Source organism: Saccopteryx leptura, chromosome 2 (genome assembly GCF_036850995.1).
Source record: "Saccopteryx leptura isolate mSacLep1 chromosome 2, mSacLep1_pri_phased_curated, whole genome shotgun sequence".
Lineage (NCBI taxonomy): Eukaryota > Metazoa > Chordata > Mammalia > Chiroptera > Emballonuridae > Saccopteryx > Saccopteryx leptura.
The window spans coordinates 117,722,083-117,742,027 of record NC_089504.1 but is presented as its reverse complement, the minus strand read 5'-3'; the positions used below and the strand labels follow the sequence as shown (position 1 = coordinate 117,742,027).

The 19,945-nt window shown below is 41.9% G+C and overlaps 1 pseudogene; it reads left to right on the top strand.

Moving 5' to 3' along the window:
* Nucleotides 1-2,021: 2,021 nt before the first annotated feature.
* Nucleotides 2,022-5,638, top strand: LOC136391503 (large ribosomal subunit protein uL11-like; annotated as a pseudogene).
* Nucleotides 5,639-19,945: the final 14,307 nt, after the last annotated feature.

Here is a 19,945-nt window from a genome sequence, read left to right as displayed (position 1 = left end):
CATCTCTCTCCCTTCCTGTCTGTCTGTCCCTATCTGACTCTCTCTCTGTCTCTGTCAAAAAATTAAAAAAAGAAACACACAGTAGGATATTCCAAAGATCCATAACCTGTTGGAAATTGAATGAATGAGACCAGGAGCTTTAAGCATATCCATAGTGTTTTATTTTTAAAAATAATCTGTAGCAAATATGAAAAATGTTTATTGTTGATTCTTGGGTTTTAGTATAAGCCATATGATGAAACAATCTGACTTTTCTAGTAGAAACTGATCTCTTAGAAATGCCTCCCACTCTGGCACATTCGTAATTAATGAAAAGGAATTACATGAGTATGTGTTCACTGCATGCATATTCATTGCATGAACATTACTAGAGTCAAAGAATGGAGTAACAGGGGGAAAGGAAAAATGCATTTCAAATTATGTAGCCCTAATTTTCTTCTAATTGATACTCTTCTAAAGGACAGTAGAGATAAAATTCATACCTATTAACACCATCATCATAGCTGACATTTATTGCATGATTTATAATGTGTCAGTCACTTGAAAATACTTTACATGGGATATTAGTTAGGATACAAGTTTATTGACCATAAGAGATCAATAACAATGGCTTAACAAGACAGAATTTTATTTGTCACTCACATAACATTCTGAACATATGCAGTCCATCACTAATATGATGGCTCTATGAGGATCAAGGATCCAAGCTTCTTTTATCTTGTTTCTCTGCCATTCTTAGGATATATTGCCCTTATAGTCTAGAATAGCTCTTGGCTCTTCATCACTAGCTGTTGCTCATATTTCCTTGGCCAGAATTGAACCACATGAGCACATCTGGCTGCAAGGGAAGCTGGGAAATGTAGTTTTTTATTCTGCATAGCCATGCATGGCAGCTATAAAAATTGGGGTTTCTATGTCTATAGAATAAGAAAAGATGGATATGGGGGGCATAAGAAGTCTGTGTCACAAGTGGATAGTTTCTAGTTAACCTTTCAACAACACTAGGAGTCAAGCCCAAATTGTCCCATTTAACACTTGAGAAAAAGAGAGATTAAGTTACTTGCTAGTACTTCATGGAGCTGGGTGTGGCTTTATTTTTGTTTCTTTTGCATTTGCATCCAGTTTGCTGAGAAGTTCTAATATTTGGATATGGGCAGGGAGTTCTCAGCCTCCCTGGGACTGCCACACCTCAGCAGTGTTTGCTTGATTTCATCACACCATTTAACATAAACATCCAGGAAGGCACTGTGCTTTAGTTTGAAAGCAAGAACATGTTGAATTTTATTCAAGGAATTCTGTGACATTTATTGAGCAATGGGTAGTACATTTGGGTGTTGCCCAATCACAACTAGGAACCTAGACCAAGGAAATGTCATTCTTTAGTTTGATTCAGAATATACCTGGATTTTGGTTAGGCTAGAAAATATGCCTCTAAAATCTTTTTAATAAGAAGGAAGTGCTTTATGTACAGAAGATGTGTTATAGAATTGTGTATCTGAAACCTGTATAATTTTGTTAACCAGTGTTATCCCATTAAATTCAATGAAAAATAAATGAAGATAAAATAAAGAAGAAGGAAATGCTTTAATAAAATACATGTTCTAACATCTCTTTCTGAGCCCAATAATAAGACCATGGACTATTTCCAAATTGTTAAATAGAAAGTAGCAAATTTTCTAGAACTAAATTTATTTTAAGGGGGAAAAAGTAGCATTGAAACCAAATGTTACTTTTCTACAACGCATCCAACCACCAACCACTTTTCTACAATGCATCCAACCACCAACATGTTACATGCAAGAAAATTTGGCAGCAGAGTGACCCTTTTCTTCCACCGAGATCACAGTTTCTAAGAGTTGGCATGTGCTGAAAACAAAATTGCAAAAAGGAACCCGTTTCCTGAAAGTTCACATCTGACAGTATTCACACTCATGCTAGATCAAAAGGATACACGGTAGGAAGAGGCACACAATCAAACCTGTTGTAGATCTTTGCCTTTGGAAATGGTAAAAGTTGAAGGCATGGTTCAGGACCAGGGTCAGGATTCGGCTAAGGCAAGGAGACACTCACTTCTGGCAGCAAAATTCGTAGGGGTGCCAAAAAACTTACTAGTCAAGATAAACAATACTTTAATGTAAAATTTTAAAAAGTGAAAATAAAATCATGATGAGCAAATATCAAAATTTTAAATGAAGACAGGTTGTTGGTGGTGGTGTTGCTACATTACATTGTTGAGTGATGGGAACACTCAGCCCCAAGTTCTTGGCCCCAAGGTCTTCAACAACCCTGCCAGGCAGGTTTATGAGAGTTAACAATTTGTACAAATAGATTGGGCAATATGGGGCTTTATATATTGTCATATTGTTAAATAATTATATACATATTTTTGATTATAGAGCTTTTATTAATACTTCTCACTTAGTTCAAAGTATTTGGGGGATATTTTGATGAGCATATATAGAAGTGCACTTTCTTCCTGTGTGTCGGGCTCCCATATGGCTCCACAGGGCAATTCTTAGGACCTCCGGGAAACTGCTCTTCATACTAGATGAGCCATTGCTGAAGGAGCTCCAACTCTTAGGAGACCCAAAAGCCATGATTCCTTCTCTGAGACCATAGGCCCAAACACAAGACTGCCCACCCTTTAGCCACCTCGTTCCAAAGGCACTTGGCATTTTTGCAAAGATGGGAATCTTTGAGTTTGTCTATCTAGAGATGCATTAATATCTTCTAACTCAGGCTAGAAACCCCTTGATCCTTATCTCCCCAACACTTCCCTCCATGATTTAGTTCCCTCTTTTTTCTCTCCCTTTTTAATTCTTATTCTCATTTATAATTGTGCATGCTCGTGTTTATGTCATAGCTGCCTCTCCCGCCAGATTGCGGGCTCCATGTGTGCAGGGAGCCTGTCTGACTGGCTCATCGCTCTGCCCCCAGGACCTAGGACAGTGTTTCCATATTGTAGATGGCTCATAGAGATCTTTTAATAAATGAATTTATAAGTGGTTTATCTGCATTGTCCAATTCTAAGTAAAGTTTCAGGTGCTTAATAAATGTTACCGGTAATGATGCAACAGAACTTTTTTTTTAGATTAAGGATGCCTTCAAATGTCAAATTTCTTCCGTCACCTTCTATCTGGTTTTGTTGTGTTTTTTTTTTTCATCACCCAAAGTCATATAGTCTTCTGTCACCTTCTAACTGGTGACTGAAGACTATATGACTTTGGGTGATGGGTATGCAACATAATCAAATGTCAAAATAACCTGGAGATGTTTTCTCTGAACCTATGTACCCTGATTGATTGTCACCCCATTAAAATTAATTTTTTTAAAATGTCAAATTTCTTTATTTTTCTCTTTTATTAGTGAGGTCTTGATAAAGCAATGTCTCTCCTACCTGACAACCACTGTTATAGTTTAAGAAATGTTTTGCAGCCTCTGGGAGGGTAGTAATACAAAGGGAACTTGAGTTAGTGGAAGGAGCATTGGATGGGCAGTCAGGAGGCCTGGATACGACTTTAACTCTAACAGAAAATGGAATGTGTTGGGCATCGTGGGCTGGGTTTCTTCTGAAGAGTTGAATGGGCCTTTTCTCATTCTCTTATAGGTCCTTGGCCATAGGTAAGCCCCTAAACTCCAAAGTCCCCCCCCATTTTTTTAAGGTCTGCCCTGCCCACCAGCTAAATCTGACCATGAACACTGACAGCAGAGGCGTCTCAGAGAGCTCACTCTGTCCGCCACACACCATTCAGCAGCCAGCGAAGCCTCCATTGTCAGTGTCTCCCCTATTTACCTTCTCTCTGAAGATTCTAGAAAGTATCAGGGGAATCTAGGAGCTTCTTCCTTGAGGAGCCCAGTGAATGTTCAGCCAATTCAGGTTATGATTTTGCAATAAGGCAGCAGACCAGGTGAGGAGGCCCTGTCTTCCCGGCTGTCTTATCAGTTTGGGAGAGGCAGGGTGATGATGGAAAGTGCTCTGTCTTTAGAGTCAGACAGGTTGGGCATTCCCAGGATAGCATTCACTAGCCAGGCAGTCTCAGTTTGAAACTGAGAAAGTAGAAAGAGAATAATATTAATACTCTATCAGCACACGGCAGATATCTAACTCAAATGAACTTAAATGGGTGTAAATAACTTTAAAAATGACATAAGTGGAAATTACCCAGGGGAGCTTATCTAGTTTATCCTTTATAAACCCAGGAAGGGGGGGATATAGCTGGATTCCAGCAGACAACTGGGAGCTGGGTCTGCCACATCGTTGGGGTACTTCTTTTTGTTTCTGTTCTCTGTTCGTTTGTAGGTGCAAAAGTTTCAGTTCCTAAGAATCACTTTTTTCAGTGGTGGGAAACATGACCTCACATTTCACAGCTTCTCCACCGGAGAGAGATTGTTCCTCTTCCCTGTGGTCCCATTTGAAAACACCTGGGAAGGATTTAATTGGCCTGACTTGGATCACATGCTGAACCTTAAACTCAGTAGAAACATGTTGCAGGTGGTAGAGGAGTAGTCTTCAAAAGACGGTAGCTTGCTTTTTCCAGAAAATGGAGAGATGCCAGGAAGACTACGCAATAAATGTTCACCACACATGTTTACCTTTAAGGGTGGTTTGTGAGGATTAGAGGTAATGTATATAAAACACCAGTTGTGAAATGAGGATGATGATGATAACAAGTATTATCTCAGCATCTCTGGATAGCTGGGCTCCACATATGGGGTCACTATATCTTGTAGACAGAGTGGACTCTCTTCTTTGCTTTTCTCTTGACCTTGGGACAATCATCATAATAGACACCTTAGTCACAGATGAAGAAAATAAGACCTAGAAATAGTATGCGGGCTTTCAGCTCAGAGGAGGCTTAGGTGCAACTTTCTTCTATCATCTTGAATCTGGTTCATCTGCTACCAGCCACCCCTCTATGGCCAGAAGTTTGACCCCAATGAGATCAAAGCTGTATACCTGAGGTGCACTGATGGGAAAGTTGGTGTCAGTTCTGCCCTGCCCTCCCCCCCAAGACCAGCCCCCTGGGCCTGTCTCCAAAAAAGGTTGGTGATGACATTGCCAAAGCAATTTGTCAGTGGAAGGGTCTAAGAATCACAGCAAAACTGACCATTCAGAACAGAGAGGCCCACATTGAGGTAGTACCTTCTGCCTCTGCCCTGATCATCAAGGCCCTCAAAGAACCACCAAGAGACAGAAAAGCAAAAAATAATTAAGGACAGTAGAAATATCAGGTTCTAGATTTTTTTTAACTTTTTTATTTTTTTTTACTTATTGATTTCAGAGAGAGCAGAAGGGAGAGAGAGATAGACAGACAGAAATGTCTATCTGTTTCTGTATATGCCCTGACCAGGAATTAAACCCACAACCTTCGCGTATCAGGACGACTCTCAAACCAACTGAGCTATCCTTCCAGGGTGAAATGTCACTTTTGATAAGACTGTAAATATTGCCTGACAGATGCAGCACCAATCTTTAGCTAGAAATCTCTCTGCAACTGTTAGATAGATCCTGGGAACTTCCCAGTCTGTGGGCTGCAGTGTTGATGGCCACCACCCTCATGACATCACCGATGACATCAACACTGGTGCAGGGGAATGCCGGCTAGTTAAGAACAACAACAGAAAATATTTCAATTAGAGATCGTTTGACACCAAAGGGAAAAAAAAGAGTATGTGACTTGCTCAAAGACATGTAGCTAGTGAGTGGCACAGTGAGGCCCAGTGCTCGAGGCGTCCAATCTGCTTCACCTTGTGTACACCACGTGGGGATTACAAGCACTGGCATGGAAAGCCTGCCCGGCTTTACAGTTCAACCCCTCTTACTGAGTGGCCTTGTGAAAATTTCTTAACCTCTCTGAGCCTCAAAAAGTCCCTTTGCAGGGCTGTTATGAAGATTACATGAATTAATATGGGTATATAAGCTTTATGATTATTCTGCCCTCTGATATTTCCACTTGGGCCTTCTGCTCTAGGGCCGGTCACCTCTTCCAATCTAGTATGTCTGGGGACACAATGGGCATTACAGTGGCGCAACAATGCCTGGTATATATACTGCTCACAAAAATTAGAGGATATTTCAAAATGAATATGAAACGATAAAAAAAGAAGCATTTGATTTTTTTTTTAATCAAACAAGAACATCAGAAAAGCAAACCCCAAGTCAAAGAAAGTTGTTCGGTTATGCAGATGAGATGCAAAGCCAACTTTTATTTCATTGGTGAAAATGCACCGTACACAAGGCTGAAAGCACTGGAGTATCTGCACGTTCCCTGATCCCCTATTTTTTGAGCAGTACAGTAAGGTTTATATAAGCATTAGCAATTTTTAGTATTATTTCTTGCAATGTGTTATCTTGTTAAATGCTAAAATCATCTCCTGTGCCATATTAAGTCATCTCTTACTCCCCGGTGAGATGCAGTTCGCTTTGGGGGAAACATAGGCTTCATGGAACATTCCTGAGATGTGAGAAAGTGACATTTCTGAACCACAAGCCCTTGGCTTAATTTGTGATCTTATAGGCAGGTTTCTAACTCTTTTAAATCTCAGTTTTCTAGATGAGGATTAAAATATCTACCACCCAGAAAATTGCTGTAAGATCAAAGAGGTAAAACAGAGAACATTTATCCAAACTTTTGACCAGCAAAGGATGCTCAATCAATACTGGTTTATCTTAATTCAGTCATTCATAGCCGTCCCCTAGGGATTCGTGGAAATCTCTAGTGGAATCTTCAAACAAGTTACCCACTGTATTCTATTAATTTAAAAATACACACACACATGTGAAAGCAGTGGTCCTCAGACTTAAGCACACATCAGAATCACATGCATCAGGGTAACTAACTCATCTCAGATTGTCCTGGACTTTCCAGGTTTAGCACCGAAAGTCCCCATCCAGGGGTGCTCTTGGGTCCCAGGCAAACCTCGGTCATTGTGCCAGAAAAATTGTTCCAACCCAGATTCCTGAGCTCCCAAAGCCAGACTCTCTGACTCAACAGGTCTAGAATGGGGTCTGAGAATTTGCATTTCAAACAAAGTTTCCAGGAGCTGCAACTGGTCTGAGGACCACACTCTGAGTAGTGCTAGTGCTGTCTTAAAGAACTTTATGATACTCATGCTGTTACTTCGTGTTGCGGTTCTAAAAATTGAGAGTCACTCCATTTTTAGAACATCACTGGAGTTCTCAAAGCCCTGTGAGGTTGGTGTTGTTATTCCATTTTATAGATAAGAATACTGAGGCTTATTAGGGGTTTAGTAATCTGCTTGAAATCACATAGCTAAGAAGTAACTCAAACCCAGGTCTGACACCAAAGGAAGTTTTCTCTATCCTGCCTCCTTCTACCACGCACTTCTGAGGTCATTGGCTCCCTTCGTTCAGGATGAATTCCCTCCAAGGAGGTGCTCTAGTGCCCCAGAGATACGGGCTTCTAGCCAGTCGTTACCATAGGTCTGCTGTGGACACAGCAGAGGCTCCTGTGGGGATCTCTGCTATGCAAATTTAGCTTATATTGATATATCTTTTTAAATTAAGAAATAAAGAAACTGTCAAGATGGGATTGTTGCTTTGCAGATTGCATTATTACAACACAGTTTGTACCATAAGATATAGAAACCAATGTTACATCCTGTTTGCCAAAAAGTACACTGCTCACAAAAATTAGGAGACCAGAGAATGTACAGATACTCCATCCAGTACTTTTAACCTTTTGTATAGTGCATTTTCACCAATGAAATAAAAGTTGGTTTTGCATCTCATTTGCATAATCAAACAACTTTCTTTGACTTTGTTGTTGTTTTTTTTTTCTTTTTTCTGAAGTTGGAAACAGGGAGGCAATCAGACAGACTCCTCCATGCGCCCGACCGGGATCCACCTGGCACGCCTACCGGGGGGGATGTTCTACCCATCTGTGGCATTGCTCTGTTGCATCCAGAGCCATTCTAGCGCTTGAGGCAGAGGCCACAGAGCCATCCTCAGCGCCCGGGCCAACTTTGCTCCAATGGAGCCTCGGCTGCGGGAGGGGAAGAGAGAGACAGAGAGGAAGGAGAGGGGGAGGGGTGGAGAAGCAGATGGGCGCTTCTCCTGTGTGCCCTGGCCGGGAATCGAACCCGGGACTCCTGCATGCCAGGCCGACGCTCTACCACTGAGCCAACCGGCCAGGACCGACTTTGCTTTTCTGTTCTTGTTTAATAAAAAAAAAATCAAATACTTTTTTTAATTGTTTCATATTCATTTTTAAATATCCCCTAGTTTCTGTGAGCAGTATATTTTAAAAATCCTGTTTCATTTCAATGTGTTATTGGTTGCATTGAGAGTTATTTTATTCTGATTTTGTTTCAGCACTGCTTACTTGACTTCTGGAGTCCCCCAAATGCAGCATTGCTAAGTGGATGTGGGACTAAACCAAAGTCATGGTAACAAATTGTATTGGATTTTGTTAGGATGATCAGCGCTATTATGTGTAAATTGGATAAAGCTTGCCTCAGTATTCAGCTTACATCGATCACTTTCCTTCTTCATTTTCCACAAAGGAGTTCTAGTTCCACTTGCTTCTCTGCCTTCCCTACAACCTCTCTCTCTGCTCACAGAACTGGTTAGTTTGACCTCAGCCTCCATCAACTGATTGTGCTTTTGACTCGGTTCCCATCAGAGCTGTCATTTCTGGCTTCACTTGGCTCCAGTGACTGTTGTTCTTTGATAGCAAGAGATGCTAGAAGTGACGCTGGGAGCAATCCCCACCTCATAGGGCTGTAGTGAAGTCCAGCTAGCAGATGTCTCTAAAATGCTGGCATAGTACCTGACATATGGTGAGTGCTCAACCACCCTCGGTCCATTTCACATTCGGAGAAGCTCTCCAAACTGCACATTTCCCTTCATAGTCTCCCCCCCAACTCAGGGCTTCTTCTCCTGGGCCTGAAAGCCAACCCCTTCCCATAATCTAGGTGGCACTTTTTTAGGGTACCATTACCTCTCCTTTGTAGCACTAATCATGGTGCCGTTACATATTTTTTTTCTATGACAGTTCTGTGGTTGACTGCCACCTCTTTCAGACGACATGTGTTGTATGCATGATGAGCTGCTCAGAGCCGCCTTTAGTATTGAAGGCTGTTACTGCTTCAGCTGCTAGAAGTGTGGGCCCTCGGCTGCCAGCACCCTTGACCTTGAGCTGCCTGCACAAGGCCACATCCCCTTCCAAGGATTGTTCTAGATGGGGGTGTAGAGGCCTGGCCTTCTCACTCACTTGGGGACAGCTCTAAAAGCTCTCCCATCTTTAGAAGTCATTTCAGCATGGGCCCAGGCTCCCCCTGAGCCTGTTTCCTACTCTGATTACATCCTCGGCTTATTCCTGCTGACTTCTCTTCCTCCCTTGGGTGTTAATTTTAAGAGCACTCCCTTACAAAATTCATGCATTCTAATCTCTTTCTCAGGGTCGGCTTCCCAGGGGACAGAATTTATACTACAATACTATCAATAAAGCTAGGGATTATATTGTTTTTGCCAATTGTGTGTATTCTCAGAGCCTACTATAGTCCCTGGTGCCAGTAGGATCTCTGTACATGTTTGTGGAAAGAATGAACAGATCAATGAATCAATGATAGCAATGTCACTGGCAATTTCCAATTTCTGTTTCACCCCTTCCCTTTTTTTCAAAGGGAATATAACTTTTACACAGGAATTTCTTGGGTTTCTAGCCAGGGATCTATTTTCTTCCTCCTCATTCTCTCTCTCTCTCTCTCTCTCTCTCTCTCTCTCTCTTTCTCTCTCTTCTTTTTTTATTTTCCTCGTTCCCTTTCCTCCTCTCTCTTCCCTTTCTAAAATCTCTGTCTGGCAATCTTCCTTAGGTGCAGTTGAAGAGAGAGAGGGACGCCTGGGGAAAGCCGCTGCGAGGTGGCAGGTTGCGGAGGGACACCGCTAGGTTGGGCTGGAGGCAGGTGCGGTAGCTGCAGCTTCCCGGGGGCGCCCTGGGAGCAAGCACAGCGTAAGGCCCAGGGGAAATCAATATCTGAAGGCTCTGCTCATTGCGTGGCTGTCAGAAGATATTTTCTCATTTTGAATGAGAAGAAAGGGCCTTTTAAAACAACAAAGCTCTTGTAAAAAGAGAGAGAGAAAAAAAAAGAGAACTCACATTTTGAGTCCACGTGAAAAATGGCCTCTTCGTCCCTAATTTCTCACCCTCCTGTAAAGCCTAGTCGGTCAGTGCTTTATTTTCTGCGATCCAATTTTTTGTTTAGTTTTGTTTTTGGCTTCTTCCCCCTCCCCGTCCGGAAGAAAAATTACCGGGTTCAAGTTAGAAGATTAGGTTTGAGACCTTGCTCTACTGCTTTGGTGTCTGAAGTGTCTCTGAGCCTCCGGCCCTCGGCTGGAAGGTGGATATTTGCTATTCAACTCACAGAGCTGGGTTTTGAGACGCTCAAATGAGACAATGGATAGGAACAAGCTTTGAAAATTGCAACAGGCTCTATGGAGAAATTGTCATTGTCGCTGTCATTGGCACTTAATCTTCAGAGACGCAGAGCTTGAAAGTTAAAGCTGGTATAAGGAAATGAACTGCACTTTAAAGCCAAATACAAAGAAGTTTTTGTTTTTGTTTTAAATTTATTTCTCATTTTGCATAATGTTTGGCAAAGGTCCTTGGTAGCATATATGATGAAAAATGGACTGTCCTTGTAGTGGAGTGAGAATGTCGAACTTCTCTGTAAATCAGGCATTATTTCATGTATTTATTAATTCAGGACAGGCTTGGGAAGCCACCTGTCCTCTAGGCCAGGGTTTTAGGTTGATCAGGTTGCTTTCACAGCTCAATTAGTTCATTTCCTTTTTTCTGTCCTGCCTAAGGCAGCCCTGGAGTTCAGATCTTGTCTGCTCTGAGGATTTACTCCGTAAGGAATAGCCTCCTACCCTCAGGACTGTGTGTGCAGGGATCCGTGACTTCCTTTGTGTAAAGCAATTTTCTGTAAAATAGAGGACATTTTTCCTTCTACTGAAGGCAGAGTGATCAAACTTCTGGAGCAGTCAGCACAGGGGTGCCTTGAAGGTCAAAACATTGTTAAATCTTGGTAGTATCCAGGGGCTGAAGAGATCTTTTGTTATTTTTAGTCAGGTGTGAGGTGAGGTCAAATATTCAACAGACTTATATAGATCACCTGTAATCATTTTTGGAACAGAAATGTGCTTTTAAAAAGTCTTTGTCCTATCTGCAGGCATTTTTTCTGACGAGTGAGTTTTATATTCCATGTAGAACAGGGTGAAGTATGAATAAACACAACACAAAAATATTACAGAAGCCAGCGGACAGATATTGTGCATGAAGCCCTTCCTCCATCATTAAGATGGTGTGATTGCAGACTCCCTGAAGACTGCAGTCTTAGGTCCCTCTGACCCCACACAATGTTAGTAGACCCTTTGTGTATATAACATTGCATTACTCTCCCGCCTAAAACCCTTCAATGGCACCAGCCTCTCTATGACAAAATTCACTCTTCTTTGTTTGGTAGTGCAAGTCCCAACCAGGCTTGGCTTGTGACTCTCCCACTTTAACTCCAATGGCAGCCATTGGGAACAAACAGTAATGTCCTGAGCATGCCCCAATGAGGTGCAATGTGAATGCTCTTTCTTTGTTTTTCTCACCTGGCTAAATTCTTCTCTTTCTCTTTCCAGGCCCTGTTCAAGGATCTTCTTTGGGACAATTTCACTATCTTCTCTTCTTGCGTCCTAAGCCCTGTCTCCCACTGGATTAGTTGCCTGTCATCTGTGCCTCCTTTCCAACTTGTCCTAGACCTTGACATTCCGAATTGTTAATCAGCATTTTACTTGTCTGTGCCCACCTCTGGAGTGTTGTCTTAGAGAACAGAAACTATGCCTTGTTCGCCATTCATTCCCAGAGTCCAAGACCTCCAGTAGATGCCTGAAATTGTGGATAGTATCAAACTATCTACAATGTTTTCTCCTATATACACAGGAAGCACTTTACAGCTTCTCTGGGGCATATCAGAATCACCAGTATCACTACTCTTTCACTTTGGGGCCATTAGTAAGTAAAATAAGGGTTACTTGAACACAGCACTGTGATACCAAGACAGTAGATCTGATAACCGAGATGGCTACTAAGTGATTAATAGGTAGGGAGTGTATACAGTGTGGACACTCTGGACAAAGGGATGATTCATATTTTGGGTGGGACGGAATGGGGAATGCATGAGATTTCATCACACTACTCAGAACAGCGTGCGATTTACAACTTATGAATTGTTTATTTCTGGAATTTTCCATTTAATATTTTCAGACCATGGCTCACTGCAGATAACTGAATCTTCAAATAATGGGGGCTGCTTTAGAGGAAGTACATAATAATTGTTGGTTGAATTCATCAGTGGATGACTGGTTCAGATTCTACTTCTCTCTCTCCACTGGCACCAACCTTTCTAGATGTTTCTTTATGGGGTCACTGGGCAGGGATTCTACAGAATGGATGGGGAAGGCCTGCATCTGTGATGATACTTGCCCCTCTCCAAAGGCTTATTATATAGGTGGTTATGTTTCCACTGTTTCCCATTTTAATTGGATTAAGATATTATCCTCTAAATGGTGAAAACACTACTGAGGCATTCTCACGAGAAGTTAAGTACTATTAAGGTATAAGGAATCTTAGCAGTTATAGGGTCCATCCCTCTAGTTTTGCAGGTGACAAACCAGGCCCAGGGATGGAAAGATTTGTCCAGCTCTCACAATCAGTTAGTGGCTGAAGAAGACATTTGTTGCTTTTGCCTGCCTCAGTCTCTGGGGAACCAGCCCTGCACATTCTGCGTCCTAGCATTTTGGGTGGTACTAACTTCACTTGCACATCCAAGATGAGCATATGAACTATGCCTAGCCAATCAGAGAGCATCAGGGCATGTGTTTCCAGGAGGCCAATTAATGCTAATGAGACTTGATTTCAGGATGTTGGACTAGAGAAGTTCATGTGCTCTGTTGGGGCTGCTGAGAGGATAATCCTTTTGGCAGCCATCTTGTCCCCATGAGTGGAGAGCCAAGGAGAGCAGTGCCAAGAGATGAGAGAGTGACATGGTTGCAGATGTGGATACAGCTGTGTCTGACCCCTGACCCCTCTAGAAACTCTTTAATAACTGCATTCTTTTTTGTTTGCTTTTTGCTTAAGTAGACTTCTATCACTTTCAACTAATTAATTTAATTGATATAATGTTAGAACCAGGTCTCTCAACTCCCAAATGCAGTGCTCTTTCTACTAAACCACACTGGGCATTCCTCTGATACACCTGATGCCACCCATTGTCACATAACAGAAAGCAGAATTGGGAGAGAATGGAGACAAGAGGGCTATGTTCTGATAGGGAGAGGGTATGTGCTTCCAAAGAGGGACTCTGGGGACCATGGGAGGCATGAGGTCACTGGGTTAATGGGAGCAGTTAGAATTGAAGTAAACAAGAGAGTACATGAACACAAAGATTTGCCTGCTTCCCTGTTTTAACCCTGACAGTCCAAAGAATAAGGACAGGTGGGGTGAGGGAGGAGGTGTAAATGCAACTAGAAGCAGATTCAGCTAGACTTTTCTTCTAGATTAATAAAAACACCTTTTGATCTGGACCTGGAAAAGTTGCTGGAGTGCAGACTGGGAAAGCGAGGACAAAAGTCAAGACATTCTATTCTTAACATCTCATGACTCACCTAAGATGTGGGAAAATTCACTGCAGAACAGCCACAGCCATAATAAATAAACATTCAACATACCCAGCTCTACTCCTATGACTGTGTTGGGTCATGTCCATGGATGGGTGTTCCAGGCCAACAATGGTATCTCTGTGTCATGCTAATGAGAGTGCTTCATGCTTTGGGGATCATTTGGTTTCTGGTCTCTGAGATCAGGTCTTCATTGCAATGCCCAAGAAGCATGAACTGAAACTGAAGCCTGTTCCTAGTGGGAATCCCATTCTGCCCACACACCAGGATGGGATTTTTAGAGGTCAGCTTCATCCCACTGATGCAACTCTCATTTCTCCAATCATATAGAGTTCAAAAATAAACAAAACTAAGCTATGGTGTAAGAAATTGGGATGATGGTTACCTTTGGGGGTGGGGTTATAAGAGACTTGGAGAACTTGAGAGAGGTTCCTGGAGTGCTGGGTTTCTAAACTGTGCAGGTCACGTGGAGACGCTCAGTTTGTGAAAATGTATTGAGCTATGTGGGTAGGAGTACTATACTTGTCTATGGGGGTGAGATTTCCATAAAAAACATTATATTATGTGCCATGCTGTCATTGTAGGCAATCATTTGGCACCATTGAGATCTTAGAAATAATATGAAATAGAGGCCACTGAAATTATGTGATAATACCTATTCTAAGGTTGTCATACAGATGATCTAGAATATGTTCAAGTTAATTTTGAAATATTAAAATCATCAAAATGAAAAGATGTTTAAAAAATATAGTAGATTGCTCACCATTCTCCATAGGTCTAGGACACTGTTTGGAAAAACCAAAGGATTATGATATCTCAGATTCATAGTGTAAATGGATCTTAAACCCATTTATATCTCTCCACTTCCATTGCCAACACTCTAGTTCAAGCCACCAGCAACTCTGGCCTGGACCATGGCAATGATCTCTACTCTTCCTTAATGTATTATATAATCCATTGCCCACAAAGTAAAAGACTAGATTCAAAATGAGGCTCGAATTACTCTCCAACCTGAAGCCCTTCAAAGACTTCCTAATATTCTTTGTCTTAAAGTTCAGATCCCTTTCCATGGCCCATCACACACAGCATTGACTGGTCTCTCCTGCCTCTCTGACCATCCTCCTACCAGTCTCCCCCAGCTCACCCATTTCCAGCCCCGTTGGACTCTTTCTGTTCTTTCAACACCCCATGCTTGTCCTCGCCTTAAACTTTCACATATGCACTTCTGCCTGTACTAGGGGTCTCCCAGATCTTTGGATTGCTGACTCCTCCTCAGCCTGTTGGTCTCAGTTCAAAGGTCAGTCTTTATCACATCTCCTTACTTCCTTTTATTCATAGTATTCAAGGCTATTCTGTTTATTAGCTGTTTACCAGAATGCAGGTCCCATGATGGCAAGGACTTGTCTGCCTTCTTTATCATTTATATCAGGAAGTGTCCCAGTGAGCAGCAGATGACACACTCAAAAGAGTTTAACTGAAAGGAATTTAACAAAGAGACCAAGTACAGAAATATGGGCAGGGTGAAGAAAAGCCCCACCCTAGGCCTAAAGGGGCAAAAGGAGGGAGCTGTGTCCCACACTCAGTGAAAGCTGCTCAGTGGAAGAGGGGCTGCCCACAACACCCATGACAAGGCAGCGAAGGAGTGGAGGGGATATAAACCGCCCAACTTCTTTCTTCTTTCTCCTCCTACCCTCAGATTTCCAGCCAGTGTTTCCTGGCCAGACCCAACTGGAGGCCAGAGAGCAAGGGAGCTTGGGAAATGTAGTTCATGGTAGTCAGCCTCCTGGGGCACAGAACAGGGCAGGGAAGAATGTGGAGTGAAACTGGATGGGAACAAACGGATAAGAACCAGTCCCATGACAGGTACAGGGTAGGTGCTCAACACATGTTGATTCAATGAATAAATGAGTGAGTGACTGACTGAAAATATGAGCAAATCAAGAAAACTAAAAAGAAAGAAGGAGCTAGAAAAAATGAGCATTGAGTAAGTTCCTACTACAAGTCAGGTGTCTTATATAAACAATCTTGTTTAAATCTACATAGAGATTCGATCAGATGCCTTGTGTCCCCACACATGGCTGAAGAACGTGAGCCCTCTCATTCAGAAAGAACATATCTCATTCAGGAGAAATCATGGGCTTAATTTTTATTGATTTTTAGAGAGACGAAGAGAGGAAGGGAGAGAGAGGGGAAGAGGAAGGGAAGCATTCATTTGTTATTCCACTCAGTCGTGCATTCTTTGGTTGCTTCCCGTGTGTGTCCTGACTGGGGATCAAACTCGAACCTTGTTTTGGGACAGCACTCATAACCGATTGAGCAACAGACCAGGGTCAAAATTTACTTTTTTATTGCTGGATATTTAGGTGTATGGCTTTCCTTCACTCCTTCCCCCACGCCCTGATCACTTTTGCTACGAGCATTTTTGGAATTGCATTTCACTCAATGGAATTATTTCTGTAAGAGCCCACTTTTAGGAAATGTTTAGTTAAGACTGATTAAACACTACATTTGTTAATTATACTAAGTGGAGTTATCTTTGAGAATCTATTTTGAAATCTATTCTGGGATTGACTCTAAAAGAAGAGTCAAAATAACAGTGTCTCCTACTTATGCAGATGTATGAATACCTTTGTGAAGCCAGTCCATCATCCATCCATCCAGCCAGCCACCCACCCAATCATCCACCCATTCTTCCAACCATCTAGTCCAGACTGCCGAGGAGTCCTGGTGGGGAGTCTAGCAGTCACACAGGAGGTTGGTGACCTTCTCTGAAGATGTAACTTTACCATTTTCTGTGCAATCCTGTTGTTTGGTGGCCAAGAAGCTGAGCAAAGATATCATCACAGCTGTCCACCTTTGAGCCAAAACCATATAGATTCCACTTATTATGATACTGATCACCTGTCTTGATATTATAGCAGCTTTTGAGGCACCAAACTGAAACTTTCATTAGAAAATCCCCAATTCTATCTTTGAAATTGCCTCAAAGCATGGTAGGGAATGTGGGAAGGGAAATTACATAGACTGAGTATCTATTATGAGTCAGAAATGTGTATTGTATGTAAAGCATAATGCATTTAGAGTAGTGAATTCTGAAGCCAGATTATCTGGGTCTCAGTTCAGATCCCTGCTCCACTTCACCAAGATTGTGTGATCAGGTAAACTTAATTTCTCTTTTCCTTACTATCTTTATCTGTAATGTGAAAGAAATAATTATATCTTGCCATCAGGTTGTTGTAAGACTGGTGACCTAATAGCAAGCAGAATGGTGCCAGGCACATATTAAGTGCTATGCAAGTGTTTACAGTTATCATTACTGATCTTACTTTAAATTCATTTAATTTAGTTCCACAACAACTGTCTGAAGTAGAGCAGGGATGGACAATTGTCAGCCTATGGGCTGAACTTGGCCTCCAGATGTTTTGTTTGGCCTGCACATATTTCTTTAATTGGAGCCAACATTTTAGAATCTGGAGTTTTATATAAAAATCTGGAGTCCTGGTTCTTCTTAAAAAATCCTCCTCTGGCAACAAGCAAAGGGAGCTACCGTATTTCCCCACGTATAAGATGCTCCCATGTATAAGACACGCCTTAATTTGGGGGTCCAAAATTTGAAAAAAGAAATGTATTACAGAAAGTTATTGAACTCAAGTTTTATTCATCATAAAATTCATACAACTCCTCATCACTGTCAAATGCAAGTAAAAAAAATCTACAACTACTCTATAAGATGCATCCAGTTTTTTTTTTAGTTCCCAAACTTTTCCAAAAAATGGTGCGTCTTATACATGGGGAAATATGGCAAATGATTCCTTTAGATGAGGAATGCACCTCAGCAGTGCCTTGACCGGGGGCTGATTTTAGTGCTGAGTGACAGAAAGCCCAACTAATAGTTGCTTCAAGGAAGGATTTATTACATCAGCTCTGAAGTCCAAGATAGGTTAGTTCCAGGGTTAATATTGTGGCACAAGTATGCTGTAAAGGGCGCTGCCCCCCAAACACTGATGTTTTTCTGCCTTTCCTCCCTGACATCTTCAGCATGTTAGCTATGAAGTTTGCCCTCATTTGCACCAATGCCTCCCAATGCTCACAAGTCACATGCGGACAAACATATCCAGAAGAGAAGAGCTTTGTCCTCCTGTTGCTCTCTTTTTCTTATAAGGGAAAGCCTTTTAAAAAAAATCTCTAGCTGACTTCCCACGAAGCTCACAAGTGGTCAAGCCCAGCTCATATGCCAACACTCTAGTTGCCAGGGAGCCTAGGAAAGCATGTCTCACACTTCCTGCTGTTCTAAGTGGCAGGGCGGGGTCTGCCTACGGGAATGGGGAGGCAGGGTTAGCGAGCCACCAAGAACAAGAACGCTGGGCAAGACTCACCCAATGGCTGCTTAATAGCTTGCACCCAGCTCTCCTGCTCATTCAGCTACCTGTGGGCAACCAACTTGGTGATTTCCCATTTCTAAATGGAAGCTCTTAGAGAAACATGACTTACCCAAAATGATGCACCTAATAAATACTTAGAGTGTCTGCCACACAGTAAGCATTCAACAAATGACAGCTACAAATTCTGTCTAGTGAGAGGTTTAAGGCATGAAAATTTAGGTAGATTAAACAAAAAACATCAGTTTGAGTTCTTTAGAAAGAAACCTTACCATAGGTTCAAAGTGGCACTATGACTTTGATGTTTAGAATTTGAAATTAAATTGGTGTGTTTGCTGTGGCTGGCTAATCAATAATACCAAGCAATATTTATGGCCTCTTCAGGTGCCATGTAAGATGACAATTAAGATGCTTTATAGGGATGTGGGCACAACCCTTAGGCACTCAGCACCCAAACAACTCTGGAAGGCATTTAAGTTTTTAAAGATTTTAGAGATATGAGACAGAGGTGGAGGGGAATGAGAAGTATCAACTTATAGTTAGTTCACTTTAGTTTTTATTTTTTTTATTTTTATTGATTTCAGTGAGAGAAGTAGGGAGAGAGAGAGAGAGACATACAGGAACATGAATCTGTTCCCGTATGTGCCCTGACCAGGCATTGAACCAGCAACTTCTGTGCTTCGGGACGAAGCTCTTAACCAACCAAGCTATCCGGCCAGGGCAATCACTTTAGTTGTTTATTGATTACTTGTAGTATATGCCTTGACCTGGCAAGCCAGTGTTTTGAACCTGTGACCATCAGCATTCCAGGTCATTGCTCTATCCACTGTACCACCACAGGCCAGACTGTTTTTTTCCCTTTCCCTTTCATTTTCATTTTCTTTTCTCTTTTTAATAAAAGAACAGAGCAGAGGCATGTGAATGTTGCAGCCACCAAATATTGTTGGGACTTATTAACATGGCTTGCACATCAGTCCATAAACCACGGAAGAAAGCTGTAGTAAGTAGAAGCTATGTAGGTAAAGCTGTTCCTGATTCCACACTGAAGATAGAACCCCCCAAACAAGCCCCAGCACAGGTTTTTTAGTGGAAAGAACCTTCTTGGATTAATAATTATAGTGGCTGATGTTTCTTACTGTTCTTTTTTCAACTATATCGTATGAGCTACCTTTAGAACAAGAAGGTTGGAGCCCAGTCCTTCACTAATTCCTCAAGATAGATATTTTTAAGCTCTCAGCAGCAAGTGAAGGTCCCAGGTTTTCCTCTGCTGTGCCCTGACTGTAGTCAGTGTTTGCTCACACTGGTTATTTCTTTTTTTTTTAGAGAGGAGAGAGAGAGGGTGAGAGAGAGACAGAGAGAGAGAGAGAGAGAGAGAGAGAGGAGAAAGAGACAGAGAGAGAGAAGGGGGGAGGAGCTGGAAGCATCAACTCTCATATGTGCCTTGACTAGGCAAGCCCAGGGTTTCGAACCGGCGACCTCAGCATTTCCAGGTCGACGCTTTATCCACCACAGGTCAGGCCACTGGTTATTTCTCATGCTGATTATTCACTCTCTGCTTATCTCGGGGTGGGGGGGGGAGCCAGATAGTTTTAAACATTCTCAGTGACTCATATAACTTGACCAGTTCTTTTATTTATTTATTTTGTTGATGTGTCTCATACACACACACACATGAAATAGAGGATGCTAAAAAAGTTTCTACTTAGTCATATAATCGTGAATTTCTGCTTTCTCATGCATCTTCATTTATATTTTAGTTCCCTAGTTGATACAGTTGAAATAAAAATCTGATTATTTCATCTTTAGCCAAGAGTGTTAAAGTTGGGTTTCAGCCCTACAAAGCTTAAGAGTGCCGCATCGTTACTGTTTTGCCCAT